At 44.5% G+C, this 15,858-nt stretch overlaps 1 protein-coding gene across 2 annotated transcripts in view; it reads right to left on the reverse strand.

Annotated features, from left to right (window-relative positions):
- SRPX (sushi repeat containing protein X-linked) overlaps positions 1 to 15,858 on the reverse strand; it is a 49,041-nt gene that overhangs the window by 26,972 nt on the left and 6,211 nt on the right. The gene's annotated exons all lie outside the window — the stretch shown is intronic.

Below are 15,858 nucleotides of genomic sequence, written 5' to 3' on the forward strand. Positions count from 1 at the left end.
GCATGTTATCTCAAATTCACAGCATTTGTTGAGGTCTGAGACCACGGTCTGTGCAAGATGCTGCTGAAAATTAGGCTACATTAAATAATTCAGGTACCTCAATAAGCTACTAATTTCATATGCAAAGCATAGAAGTTTTCTGCAGAAATCAAACTCAAGACATGTTACTGGCTTAGGGTGATTTATCCTGAGGATACAAGAGCTACCAAAATAACCTGTCTCCCCAGAAGTGCTATGAGCAGCTGTCAATAGATGACACTTCTTATAACAAAGTAAACTACACTGCCCAGAAACCAGTAAGCTTTGCCTCAGAGAAACCCAACAAAGAAACCCATCCCATGGATCTGCAGCTGCTCCACAGGAGTAGCCTTAATACATGGGGTCTGTCTACAGAAGGGCAGTGCCCTCCACAGCATCAGTCACAGCACTGCTCACAAGGGTTTGGACTGTCTGAAGATGAGGCTCTTTGTATCCCCTCTGGTCCTTCTTGCCTCTTTACTTACATATCAAGCACTAGCACCCAGAGCTTGAGAGCAGCGTGCAGCAGTCAGCAGCTCTTCCTGGGAACCACAGGGAAGCAGCAGATGCATGCACTCTGGCAGGCCAAAATCTTGAACCAATACTGCAGCCATGTAAACCTTGAGCCACAAAGATGATTAAGGGGGTATAACATCTTCCTTATGAGGAGAGACTGAGGGAGCTGGGGCTCTTTAGCTTGGAGAAGAGGAGACTGAGGGGTGACCTCATTCATGTTTATAAATATGTAAAGGATGAGGGCCAAGAGGATGGAACCAGGCTCTGCTTGGTGATGCCCAGTGACAGAACAAGGGGCAGTGGGTGGAAGTCGAGGCATAGGAAGTTCCATGGGAATGTGAGAAAAAATTTTTCCACTGTGAGGGTGACAGAACACTGGAAGAGGCTGCCCAGGGGGCTCTGGAGATATTCAAAACCCACCTGGATGCGTTCCTGCGTGATCTGCTCTAGGTGATCCTGCTCTGGCAGGGGGGTTGGACTGGATAATCTTTTGAGGTCCCTTCCAGCCCCTAACATTCTGTGATTCAGGCTCCTACATGTGAAAATAACTGACTAAATAAATAAAATCAAGCATAAAAGCTGCAAAACCTCACAATTCACAGCTTGCTGTTATCACTGGGAATCTTTCCACCAACTGTCAGAAGGCTTTAAGCTGGGACCTCGTAAAGTGAGCCTCTGAACACTTCTCCCCTGAAATCGACGTGTTTGTGTAGAGCATAGGCTTCCTACCACTTAGGAGCCATTTCTCTGGATTTTTATATATTTACTACCGTGGTTGGATTTTTGATGCCTAAACACTGACACCTGAGAAACTTTTCAGCATAACAACACTAAACATTGTTGCGTTTCAAGTCGGACTGCATAACATACAGAGAAAGCTGTGATCCCTGAGGGCTTTGTGAAGACCTTGATATGTAAATGCACACCTCTCTAAGCATCAATTATTCTGTCAGAAATTGGGATACTCTTTGCCAATTACACAGTTTGAGAGTTATAAAAACTGTTCTTAGTGTTATCACTCTTAATTGTCCAACATTTTAGTGTGCAGTGTCTGCACTGACTTAATCAGTAAATGTTAAGAGCTATGTGAGCTCTTATTTCTTGCCCAAGACAAACACATAATGAAATGCTTTTGAAAGTCTAACCAGAAGTTGGCATTAAACAGTTATTTATTACTCTTAACTTGAAATGAGGCTCTGCTAATGGAGTTTGACACCTCATATTTCCAGCTTTTTCTAGCTCAAAATGAGAACCAAGATTGGGCTTCTTTCCTAACAAGTGTTGTTTCATTACTGTCAATCACCCCAACAGGTCTGCCTTGGGTAACCATAGGAGAGATTACCCTTGTGCTACCCTAAGAGGGTCTCAATCTCACTCTTCCAAGGCCTCTTGCTCACAGAGAGCCCACAGGCTGACACTGGAGCCTCAGCAGAGCTGTGAGAGCCTGTGGAAACTGGGGGTACCAAGGGCAGCTTGGGCATCACTCACCAGCCCTGGGCCGCACCACTGAGAACCAACCCGATTCTGACGAGCTTGGCTGTCTCTGGGAGAACATATCTGCACCGCCACCCCACTGCCCCAGGCACTGTGGCACCACCTTACATGTAAGTGCTGGCTTTTCTCCTGTCTCCACACGCCCTTCTTCGCACATGCCTGGACCTGGTACTCTCCCATCTCTCCATACTCCCAAATCCCATCCTTATTCAGACCAGACACACAGCCACGCTACAGGCTCATGTTCAGCCTACCATCAACCAGCACCCCCAGGTCCCTCTCTGCCTGGCCGCTCTCCAGCCACTCTGACCCCAGCCTGTAGCTCTGCATGGGGTTGTTGTGGCCAATGTGCAGAACCTGGCACTTGGATGTGTTCAAACTCATGCTGTTGGACTCTGCCCATCTGTCCAGCCTGTCGAGGTCTCTCTGCAGAGCCTCTCCACCCTCCAGCAGATCAACTCCTGCCCCCAGCTTGGTGTCATCAGCAAATTTACGACGTTCTAAATGAGCAATTACAGGGTCCCACACCTGGGCCACAACAATCCTCATTATCAATACAGACTAGGGGATGAGGTGATAGAAAGCAGCCCTGAGGAAAAGGACTTGGGGGGTGTTGATGGATGAGAAGCTGGACATGTCAGACAGTGGGCACTTGCAGCCCAGAAGGCTAATCACATCCTGGGCTGCATCAAAAGCAGCATGGCAAGCAGATGGCTCAGAAGCCTTCAACACAGGTGGGACCTGATGGAGTAGGTCCAGAGGAGGGCCATGACAATGATCAGAACATTGGAGCGAGCACCTCTGCTATGAGGGAGCTGGGGATATTCAGTGTGGAGCAGGCTCTGGGGGACCTAATAGCAGTCTTCCAGTACCTGAAGGGGTCCTTCAAGGATGGAGAGAGGCCTGTAGTGATAGGACAAGGTACAACGGCTTCAAACTAAAGACAACATTTAGATTGGATGTTAGGACCAAGTATTTTACCATGAAGTTAGTGAAACACTGAATCAGGTTGCCCAGGAAGGTGGTTGAGGCTCCATCCCTGGAGATACTTGAGGCCAAACTTAACAGGGCTCTGGGCAACCTGATCTAGTTGAGGACGCCCCTGCTGACTGCAGAAGGGGTTGGATTAGATAACATTTGGAGATTCCTTCCAACCCAAATCATTCTATGATCCTATGATTCACAGAATAAGCACTGCATTTTTACAACCAGAGGGGGCACAGGAATGTATCTCTTTAGATACATTCTATGAGGACAGTTTTAACAAAACGGCTTGCCAGCAGTAGCAAACACATAGCAGTGTCTATTGCCATGAACCCAATAGTCTGTGCTGAATGATTAATTCCGGGGATAAGACTGCCAGACAGGGCTGAAGGAGCTATGCCTGCAAGCTGCTAAGCCTCCTGATGAGGTAAAAATCCTCATACAAGAAAAGTTCTTAATTAAAAGAACATATTTAGTGCTCAAACTGGCAAGCTAATGGGACATTCAGACACAGACACCCATTTGCACAAAACCTAAACCAGACCATTTCAGCATAAGTTTTGCCTGTGTTTTGTGGCTGTCAAATTGCTCCAAGTGTCCTGCTGCCAGCCTTCAAGCCAATTCTCTTTCAGCAAAGCACTTAAGTATCTCCTGAAGTGGACTCAACAGGCTCAAGGAGACCACTTGTTTAACCCTAAATGCACTCAGAATTGATTACTGATGTTTACATTCCAATCAAACATCTGATGAAGCACTCTGCTGCTTTAGCGTAAGGATCTACACCCAGTGGAGGCTGCTGTTCTCAGTTTCTCACATGGCTCCATTTCCACACTTAAAGTCAGTGTTGGCTTTCCTGGCCTGGAGCCTTGATCAGCTGAAAAATAAAAGGAGGGAAGTGTAGCATATAGCTGTATTCCTGTACAGGCTGCCCAGAGAGGCTGTGGAGTCTCCTTCTCTGGAGACTTTCAAAACCTACCTGGATGCACTCCTGTGCAGACTATCCTAAGTCATCCTGCTTTGGCAGGGGGGCTGGACTCCATTACCTTTGGAGGTCCCTCCCAACCTCTAACATTCTATGAATGAGCACAGGTTACAAAGACACATTCACATTTGAACACAAGACAAATTACAGCCGAACAGGTGATGAGCAAGATACTTCCTGTATTTCTATGATCTGATCCTCCTCCTCCTCTTTGCCTGTTTGCTCTTAAGTGTGCAAAAGCTTTGAGAGAGTACTTTGTTACACAGGAGCCACGATGTCTCAGTGTTTGCTGAGCCACAGAAGGGAGACAAATGCTATCAGACTGCAGATAATTTTTTTAGAAGGACTTCTGCTGTCCTTCAGTTTTGCTCAAAACATGGCTTTGAGTACATTACTCCTTTGAGCAACAGAGACCCCTAAGCAGATAGGTAAACATCATGTCAGACAACAAGATCCCAAACTTCACAGCACTTGTCAGGCACACCAATTCAGGCCATGGCAGGCAAAACCTCTCTGATGGGTAGCTAACCTCCACAGCAAAACCATTCAGCTACTACATAGTAGTAAACTTTAACTGGAAACCAATCTTTACATTCTCACCACCCCAAAGTGCTACCAAATGCGGCAAAGAAACTCTCAAAGACCTTTGGGGTGTTTGGAGAGCAGGCAGCTTCTTTACAACAAAACATCTCCAGAACTGGAAAAGCTATCAAGAATTGCTTAGCAATCTTAATCCTATAACAACAAAAAAAAACAAAACCTTTTCACCTTCTCCAACCTGAAACCAGGCATTTTCTCTCTGGATCATTTAAATCTGACAGGCAGCAGCAAAGCAGGGTTTAAAATAACAATAAAAATGCACACAGGGAAAATTAATGTCAGGAAAAAACTTTTAAAGGTTTCTATAAACAGAAGGTTAAACACAAAGCACCAGTAAGTGAGAAACAGAAAGCCTGAAACCACATATTAACTGTAGCAGAGTTATTCAGTGTAAGATCTTCACCAAGGTCACTGAGATTGCCCACATGGGCAAAGGGAATGAATACTCTGGGGTGCTCTACTGTTTGATACCCCTGGTTATGCCACTGATTCCACACAAAGGAAGGGTCACACACAGAGAGGACACCTCTCCTCATTGGAAAGGTTGATTTGTAGAGGCCTGCTGACAGAATCAAGGCATAAGAACATGATGCCAAGGCAGGCACTGCAGCCACAGGTGTGCACATGGACAGTATATTGTGCTACACATCCTCTATGATGGAGAAAAAGGAACATGGACTATAAAAGGCAGAACAGATATGCAAACTTGTTTATCCCAGGACTGATACAGGAATTTCTTCATTCTGAGTAGGATCAACTGAAAATAAGACACAGACAACAACAGCAGAGCTTGTTAAATCCATCAGAAACTTTTTGGTTTGCTGCCCTGAGACAGGGCAAGTTCAGGCCCTTCACTACAAGAGACTACAGCACTTAGCCTGCAATGAGGGCTCTCCATAACTACCTGAAACAAAGCTAGAGCAAGACAAAGTTTGTTTCTTCTCCAAATTTACAAATGATAAGGCAAGACAAAACAGCCTCAGCTTGAGCAAGGGGATGTGGTGACAGGTTGGACTTGATGATCTTTGAGGTATCTTCCAACCTTGATGATTCTGTTTAGGTTGGACATTAAGAAAGATTTCTTTATAAAGGGCTGTAAAGCACAGGAACAGGCTGCCCAGGGAAGTGGAGGAGTCACCATCTCTGGACGTATTTAAAAGACATGTAGATGTGGCACTTAGGGATATGGTTTAGTGGTAAATTTGGCAGTGCTGGGTTAATGGTTGGATTCAATGATCTTAAAGGTCTTTTCCAGCCAAAATGATTCAATGATTTTATGAATTTACTTATATATATACACATCAGAAAAGATCACTGCATTTCCAATTTTTCTGAACATTGATGGAAAATGGAGAAACAAACAAACACACAACCACCACCACCACCAAAAAAACCCAACCAAAACCATCTAAAAATACAGTGATAATTTCCAATTCCAGCTGCATGACAAATTTCTTAGGAAAAAAATAAAAGGAAAGCAAAAACACCCCCAAAAACCAGTGGTGATGACACTGTGTATCCTGCACAGCAGAAAACCACTTGAGTTAAGTGAGCTTACATGGCATTTCTCTGATCTGCAGACAATGGTTACTCCTTACACTGGGAGAAAAAGATAGGCTCATTCCACATGTGAACCATCCTTCAAAACAGGAGAGCTTTGGGGAATTCCTTCACTATTCTAACAGCTGGTCACTTTAAGCATGTAAGATTTGTGCCGGGTGCTGCACTTTGGTGACAACAACCCCATGCAGAGCTACAGGCTGGGGTCAGAGTGGCTGGAGAGCAGCCAAGCAGAAAGGGACCTGAGGGTGCTGGTTGACAGCTGGCTGAACATGAGCCAGCAGTGTGCCCAGGCAGCCAAGAAGGCCAATGGCCTCCTAGCCTGGATCAAGAATAGTGTGGCCAGCAGGAGCAGGGAAGTCATTGTGCCCCTGTACTCCACACTAGTTAGGCCACACCTTGAGTACTGTGTCCAGTTCTGGGCCCCTCAGTTTGGGAAAGAAGGACACTGAGACTCTTAAATGTGTCCAGAGAAGGGCAACAAGGCTGGGGAGAGGCCTTGAGCACAACTCCACGAGGTGAGGCTAAGGGAGCTGGGGTTGCTTAGCCTGGAGAAGAGGAGGCTCAGACAAGACCTTATTGCTGTCTACAACTACCTGAAGAAAGGTTGTAGCCAGGAGGGGGTTGGTCTCTTCTCCCAGGCAACCAGCACCAGAACAAGAGGACACAGTCCCAAGCTGTGCCAGGGGAAGTTTAGGCTTGAGGTGAGGAGAAAGTTCTTCACAGAGAGAGTTGTTAGCTGTTGGAATGGGTTGCCCATGGAGGTGGTTGAGTCACCATCCCTGGAGGTGTTCAAGAGGGGATTGGACGTGGCACTTGGTGCCATGGTTTAGTAATCATGAGGTGTTGGGTGACAGGTTGGACTTGATGATCTTTGAGGTCTTTTTCAACCTTATTGATTCTATGATTTCCACCAAAAAGTATGTAACACATTTTGCCTCAGAGTTTTATGTTCCACAGCCATATGAAGTCATATGAAACTCATTTCATGTGCTAACAAATACTGTGTGACAAAGAAAACACTCCTGGCCGAAGGTGTCCAGTTTATTTCAGTGAAGTCACATACCCAGAAGTAGGCAGCCATGCCTGTGTAGTTTACTCTCACAAAAATCAGTGGTGAGATGGAAACTGCATAGGCCAGAAGTTAGTCCAGAAAAACTCTGTAAAGTTCATTCCAATTCCATTTTCTTTTTGTGTTCACCAATAGATACAGCAAACTCAAACCAAAACACTTTCCACCACCGATTTTGGTTTATTTTTTACTCTCCAAGTTAGCAATAAAAGTGGAAGAGATTCAAATGGCTCTGATTCAACCCAGCCAGAAGTCCTGTAACACAGAGGCAGTCAAAGGATAACCTGGCAGAAAACAAAAAGCCAACAAACACTTTTGCCAACACAAGTGTACAGTCCAGGAACCTTAAGTGAAGTCATAGGCTGCTCTCAGTATCTTGCTCCTCTGCAAATACATTTGATTTTACTATGATGATGTTTTTAGTTAAGATGTGCAGTATATTCAACTGCTGCTTGGAATATACACAGATACAATAACCACAGGCCTTGGGTTCTTTTGGGGGTTTGTGGGTTATTTTTTCATTTGTCTGTTTGGGGATTTTAATACCATTCATTTGGAAACTGTGAAATAAATGATGCCCTCTGTGCACATTGTGTCCTTATATTCAATGGAAACAAATAAGGCATGTTCAGAATCCCAATTCTGGAAGTTCTGCCTTGCTCTGGATTATTTGTGGTGTGACATTTGGTGTGATTCAACAGGAAGGGAGGCTTTACACAGATTTTGCTTAAAATGCAGTTTCAGGGCTGTAAAATATGTATTCACAGTTCAGTTGTAACAGAAAATGAAATCAAACCCAGAGAAAAAGGGTGAAAGATACAGATGAAATGCCTCAACCACTGAAATAAAGTGGTGATTTTTGTGGATTAAAATGAGAGAGAGAGAGAGCAGCTTAACAGGCTAATAAAGATATACCTGGGACCTGACAGTGGTACATCTCCAACAGAAATATCACTCATGGCCTGCATTGTTCCTTACTTCCCACACAGGCCATGCTCCCATGACTGCAGAACATTGTAACCCACAATGATTCACCAAGGAAATGAGCTGTGGGGGACAAGCTGGGAGCTTAGGTCAGAAGGAAAAATTCTGAACACTATGTACATGAATTATGCTCTCACGAAAAGCCCATTTTCAGCATGGCCAGTGAGGGTTTGTTTCCCCCCACCCCCCAGTTTGGACTGATTAACAAATTGAACATTTAAACAACTAGGTGCAGAAAAAGAGGGAGAAATTGGCTTCCGCGACTTTTTAAGCTAGAAAGAAAAGGCCCAAGAGCATCTGCCCACCCTTTTAAAGGTCTCCAACTGATAAGGATCTTGCAATAAACTGAAATCTATCAAGACAAAATAAAAATCCTAAAATAGAATAGAATAAACCAGGTTGGAAGAGACCTTCAAGATCATCGTGTCCAACCTATCATCCAACACCACCTAACCAACTAACCCATGCAACCAAGCACCCTGTCAAGTCTCCTCCTGAACACCTCCAATGACAGTGACTCCACCACCTCCCCAGGCAGCCCATTCCAATGGGCAATCACTCTCTCTGTATAGAACTTCTTCCTAACATCCAACCTAAACCTCCCCTGGCACAGCCTGAGACTGTGTCCTCTTGTTCTGGTACTGGCTGCCTGGGAGAAGAGACCATCATCTGCCTGCCTACAACCTCCCTTCAGGTAGTTGTAGAGAGCAATAAGGTCACCCCTGAGTCTCCTCTTCTCCAGGCTAAGCAACCCCAGCTCCCTCAGCCTCTCCTCATAGGGCTTGTGTTCCAAGCCCCTCACCAACTTTGTTGCCCTTCTCTGGACTCGTTCCAGCAAGTCAACCTCCTTCCTAAACTGAGGGCCCCAGAACTGGACACAGTACTCGAGGTGTGGCCTAACCAGTGCAGTGTACAGGGGCAGAATGACCTCCCTGCTCCTGCTGGCCACACTGTTCTTGATGCAGACCAGGATGCCATTGGCCCTCTTGAAGCCCCTGAACATTTAGAATGGCAGCTAGCTATGCCAGCAGGGAATCAGCAGGGAGGTTGGAGGAAAATGCTTCCTCTGTTCAGGCCATGAGGAACTTGAAGTCTGACTTTTGCTTAAGGAACCCTTCCAGCAAATGATGTTACACTAATGACAGCATCTCTTTTTACAATCAGGAATAGTCACAGTAGCACAAACTGCTACCAAAGATTTCAGCTGAACAAAATATCCTTTTTTGTCTTTTTTAAAAATCATAGGGCCTGTGCTCCAGACACCTCCTTGATGCAGGCCAGGATGCCATTGGCCTTCTTGGCCCCCTAGGCACACTGCTGGCTCATGTTCAGCCAGCTGTCAACCAGCACCCCCAGGTCCCTCTCTGCCTGGCTGCTCTCCAGCCACTCTGACCCCAGCTTGTAGCACTGCATGGGGTTGTTGTAGCCAATGTGCAGAACCCGGCACTTGGATGTGTTCAATCTCATGCCGTTGGACTCTGCCCATTTGTCCAGCCTGGCAAGGTCCCTCTACAGAGCCCTCCTACCAGTGACTAAAGAGGTGGAACTACTAGTAACTGGTTCATTAAATAAAGAATAATAAAGCTGAAAATCTCCTTAATGACAAGTTCCAAGGGACCTTGGGGTAACTTTCCAAAGGAAGAGACTGAAAACTACTCCTGATCTATTTTGAACTGGGGACAGATGGAAGAAATTGTATTTTTTTTTAATGCTAACACTGGAAACTGGCACCATTCAGTATCTAACATTTAATACTCCAGCACCAGATACACTGCTTTCCTCTCTTTATCCTTAAGCCATGTGTAATTTCTGAAGCTCTGCCATTTACAAAAGTATTTCTCAGATTTTTATGAGAAGACCAAAAGGCAGGCTCTCCAGGAAAGAAAAAAAAAAAAAATCTTTTACAAGTTAAAAAGGAGAAAAAAATCTCAGTTTTAAGTATCAGACACTACACCAACACTTGAAAACTAGAATCAGGAGCTGTCTGTAATCCACAGGAAACTCTCCAACAAGTTCCTAGAAAACAGAAGGGGAGCAGAAAAACATGAAGTTACTCACTGTGATTTCTTCTTGCTCTTTAGCAAGTGAAGTCAGTGTCAGAAGCAACAGAGAACTACTGTAAACCTTATGCTGGCACCAAGCTCCCTTGAGGAGCCCTTCCCACTGAGGGCTTCTCCCCTGCACAAATTTGCTTTACCCTTCTCTGCCTAAGTCACCAATCAGGGAGAAAAAAAACCTCCAAAACCTTATCTTCTTGTGGGTCATTCTCAACTGGCTCAAGCAGAACTTCTCCTCAAGTCAGTTTCAACTTGCCAGCCTGTATTTTCTCACTGGTTTTCCTATGAATAGCTTGAACTGCAGTCCAGAAGTCTGCCACAGCATGCTTTATGCCTCATTTCCATGGGAGCACCTTTGAAACTAGAAGCATAAACATTGGTTTACAAAGTCCCTGCTCTATGAAATTTATTTCACCCATGAAACCTGCAAACAGACAAAAGAATTAAAGGCTGTTGGCACTCCTCTGAAGAAAAAAAGAGACTTCTAAGGACTCCAGGACTACTCATGTTTTTCTAGTGCCTTGCAAAGGCGTGAAGGAGAAACAGCAGTTATTACAGTAGGAAGAGCTGAAGGTAAAACTTAGAGCAATGTACGGCAGTCAGCCTGTTGGCCCAGGCAGGCACAGGACAGCCAGGTGTACTTTAGACCATGCCACACATTACTTCATTACTGTTATTGTTATCCCTGATGTGTCTTTACTCTGTGTGTTGCTCTGTTAAACTCTCTTTATCTCAACCCATGGGGTTTTGCATTTTGCTGCCTATTGTCCTTCCCATCCCTGGGGAGTGTTAGGGTGGAGGCAGTGGGTGAGCAGCTGTGTGGAGCTCAGTTGCCAGCTGGATCTAAACCATGACACCAGAATTAGAACCTATTCCTTCAGAAGAGCAAAAAGGGTGGTGAAAATCCACTGCTAATACCAGAAACAGCACTTTTGGAAAAAGCCTTAATGATATGGATCACCCACCCAGACACTAACATAAAACCTTATGGTGGATATCTCTCCAATGGGATTGTTTAGAAGTATCTTTATTTTCCTCTTTACACCCAATAGTGATATATTTACATTTTACTACTTTTCTATTCAAGATCTGTGAACAATTTTAAAGGCCTAACCTAAAACTACCACAGTGGTTCACTCTTCCAACATGGAAATAAACTATAAATCAATCATGTTCTTTTACAGTGGGTTTCAATGTATGTTACAGCTACAAGGTCTCAGTCATTTAATAAGTCTTTCACATAGGAACTATTTCCCTACAAAGCAACAGACAAAAGCACTGCAAAAGGGTAATTTGGGTAAGAATAAAACAAAATCATTTCCAGGTGTGGTAGTTTTAGGCTATGCCTTTACATTTTTTCACAGATCTTGAACAGAAAAGTGGCAAAAATGTAAATAAATCACTATTGGGTGTGAAAAGGAAAACAAAGCCAATTCTACACAATCCCATTGGACAGGTAAGGAACTTAAACTGGTTGCACCAAAACAATTTCTCTTCTTGCTTCCTCACTCTGGGAGAGATATTAACCTGTTTCTGCTTGACCTTGGCTGCATTGTTTTGGTATTAACTTCTCTGCATCTGTTTCTTCTCCCTTTTGTACAGGGGAGTATGGGGAGGCAGAGAGGGAGAAGCTAGTAGCTTCCCCTGGTCTTTGACCAGGGAGGTTCTTGTATTGTTTATCAATTATAAATACCCGTAAATATTGTGTATTTGCACATATTCATTGCATTGTAGATTGTAATTTTCCATGGGGTTGGCCCAACCCAGCTGTCAATTTTTTTTTTCCTGAGTACAGTAGCAAGAAAGCTACCCTCTTCCAGCACAGGGCACCCACATCCATTCCTATCCTAGAAAAAGGAAAGATATTTATTATTTGTTGGGCTGTTTTTTTCCTTTTTATATTTCACTGCCACTGTATCTCAGAGCCAGGAGTATTGTTTCTGGTATCTGCCTCTAGGCAGCTTAGTACAGTGAATGCCTGTGAGCCAACATGGTTTTAATCATCAAGAACAGCTGGATAGATGCATGGTAATTTTGGCCTGCTTTATTTACGAGTGACACAGTATAACTAGAGAGCCACAGTGGATGGACTCAAGACAGGCAGATTCAAATCAAGTAATTAAGTGCACTGCACTAAAGTTGACAGCTCTAAGGAAAAACATCATTGGCACAGGTTTGTAACTTAACTCTGAGGCAGGACTTGGAAGCAGCGTCTCCCTGCATCTGGCCAGTGTCAGGAAGCCTGGCAGAAGACCTCTGAGGAACACCAAGATGGACCACAGACCCTAGCAGGTTAAAACTGTCACAGTACAGCCTAAAAGGAGACAGACATTGCTAAGTGACTCACATTGCCAGCCCACACTGGTTAAGTGTAGGCTTTGGGTAAACCATGCAGCATGACAAGGGCTGCTGGAGAAGCCTGAGTATATGACTGCTTTCAAACTGCAATGCTATTCTTAGTGGATATGTATATGACATGTCCAAACCTGGCACCATCAAGGGCAATGGCATTTCCTGAAAAGGAGAGGGCAAGAAGTAAGGAAGAATAAAATCAGAGGTCTTCAATCACACTGCTCAGATTTTAAGACAAATCTTCTATCTGTTCAGAGTTGTGACAAATTTTACATTTTATACAACTAGGGGGGGAAGGTTGTCCTTCTGTAACACCACCACTGTAATTTCAGAATCTTCAAAAGGAGCTTTCCTTACAATACAAGCTTCTAAATCATCCAAATTGCAAGTGTGAGTAGTCTCACACGTGTATATTTTTACCCATTGCAAGATCTGGAGCAAAAGAGAGCAGTAACACAAAATGTATTGTTACAGATCTTCCTGGCAAGCTGCAGAAGTTTCTTCTGTGCCTCCTTAAAGGACACAGCTGCCTACCACAATTCAAAGGCTATACAAATCAAAGACACATCTACACATATGTAGCTATTTAATGATCAGCTTCAGAAAGATGAACGCAACCAAGAAACTTTGATACACACACCTTGCATGTTCTGGTTGTGGGGTCGTTCTCCCTCTTGCTGAAAACAGATCCCAATGACCCATCTCAGAAGAGCAATGCAGAATGTGCATCATTCCAAGCACCTTCATTTCTTTTTGGACCATATAAACTCAGTAAAACTTGGGTCTCTTGGAGCAGCTAACCTAAAGGCCACTGATGCCATCTGCTCTCAGCTGAAGGAAGGCACACTGTTTCATTAAGTAAGCAAAAAGTTCTATGAATTTTCTCAGCTCAAATGGCAAAAGTGTTTGCCAAAAATGTCCAACCACCTCCAGTTTGAATTGTGCAAGCTGGCAGAAGCTCAGTGTTCCAGCAAAGTCTGGAGGTGTTTCCCTCCCTCAGCCTGTAATTTGCCCTACACACTGCCAGGAGGGCACAGCAGCTCTCCCAACAATGGAGCTGGCGTTTGACAGCTGAAACCAGGGCACTAAAGACCTACATAAGGCCAGTTGAAGACAGCACCACCCAAAGCAATAAAATAGGTCCCAACCTCAATGTTTATTTCACACCAAATAGATTGAAAGGGTAAAGGAAGACATCTTAGATAGATTTATACAAGCCATGTCCCCATTTAGCTTCACCAGTGGGCTTCCCTTTTCACTGTGAGATCACACATGAAGCCACCATGTTACTCATAACTGGAAGCACTCAAGAAAGCTGGGCAGTCTGCCTCAAAGTCAAAAGCTAAGTTAAAAAACACAAGCAACAGATGAGAAAAGGATTGAAAACTACTGCCCAGTTGAGAGAAGAGGGGGCATTTCCAGCCATGCAAACTAGGAACAAGAGTAGGTTTGGGAGAAAGCCATTTTGGAAATCTCCCCTCTGCTACAGACATGCCCAGGAACCCTGGCCAGTATCCATATCTGGGCTCTACTGCATTAGCACCTGAACAAACAGGGATCAAGGCAAGAGATCCTGCTCAAAGTCTTACATGCCAGGAGGCATGCTGCACAGATGATGATGAGGAAGCCCTAGAGAGCTGAGGGGAGAACAAGAAGGCCACCCCGATCAGTTAAAACAGGCCACAATTGTCTGATCTTTCCTGGAGGGAAAGCACAAGACCCAATAGTAACAAAACAAACCAACCAACCAACCAGAGATGCTAGAGAGAAAGATAGGAAGGAATGCAAAGGAGCTGCTTTTGCAAGGTAGCATCTGCTAAGTGCTAGAGGAAAAAAACAAAAGGCACAGAAACAGCAGTTAAAAAGTCATGACCTGGTGATGAAGGGCACCCAGCCAACCCAGGGAACTGAAGCACAGCCAGTCCAGTAAGTTCTTTAGGAAACAAGAAAATACAAGCAAAACAAAACAAGGCTCAACAATAAAACAGCCTAAGCCACACTCCCCATTCAAATAAGCCTTTTAGGAGAAAATTAATTTTAACAGTAGTCTAGCAGGGAGGTATTTTGACAAACTCACTTTGGCACGCTGGTAGCAGGCTCTTAACACACTCCCATGCTAAACGCATTCTCCCTCCATCTTCACAGAAGTGAAGAGGGGGATGTAATTTTAGACCTTTCTCTCAGGAAAAATCCCCAAAGCTGCCAAGAAACACTAGAGATTATGGTGGCTGGGGGAGGGGTTTCTTACCCTCCTGAGGTTGCACTTAGGATCACAGGATGTTAGGGGTTGGAAGGGAGCTCTGAAGATCAAGTCCAACCCCCTGCCAGAGCAGGGCCATAGAATCCAGCACAGGTCACATGGGAATCCATCCAGATGGGTCTTGAAAATCTCCAGAGAAGGAGACTCGCTCAACTCCTCCTGAGAGCCTGTTCCAGTGCTCTGTGACCCTCACAGTGAAGAAGTTCCTCCTCATGTTGAGGTGGAACCTCCTGTGCTGTACTTTATATCCACTTGACAGAGCTTTATTCTCCTTGTAACTACTCCTTACACATTTCTGTGTATTAGGTACACAGAAAAGACACCATTTCTTTCCTCTAGCACAACACAATCTTGTCAAAATTGCTCAGACAAACCAAAGGAAGATATTGGCAAAACTCAGCTCCCCATATGTAAAAACCTTGGGAAATTCCATTTATTTCCATAAGCCTCTCAAGAAATACATAAATCCTTTCTCTCTTCATGAAAAGATATGATAAATGACAAGTTCAAGTGGTTTCAAACTCTGCCAGAGCTCTTAAGTAGCTATTTCAAGTTACAGAAAAGATCAGAATCATTAAAGTTAAACCCTATAATTTAGAGCTGTTTTCAAGATACTGCAACATAAGTTTTCAGTCTGAACTACCTTAACAGCACTCCTTTAAAAGAAGGAAGGGACAGCCTCTGCTCACTTGTGCCCTGTGATAGGACAAGGGACAATGGATGTAAACTTACAGCACAAGGAGGAACATGAGGAGGAAGTTCTTTAGTGTAAGGGTCACAGAGCACTGGAACAGGCTGCCTGGAGAGGTTGTGGAGTCTCCTTCTCTGGAGACCCCTTCTGGAGTCTCCTTCTCTGGAGACCCCTTCTGGAGTCTCCTTCTCTGGAGACCCCTTCTGGAGTCTCCTTCTCTGGAGACCATCTGGATGTGTTCCTGTGCAACTTGCCCTAGATTCTATGGTCCTGCTTGGGCAGGGGGGT

The sequence above is a fragment of the Melanerpes formicivorus genome, unplaced genomic scaffold (genome assembly GCF_026170545.1).
Source record: "Melanerpes formicivorus ecotype bairdi unplaced genomic scaffold, bMelFor1.0.p_v2 SCAF_30, whole genome shotgun sequence".
NCBI classification, from domain to species: Eukaryota; Metazoa; Chordata; class Aves; order Piciformes; family Picidae; genus Melanerpes; species Melanerpes formicivorus.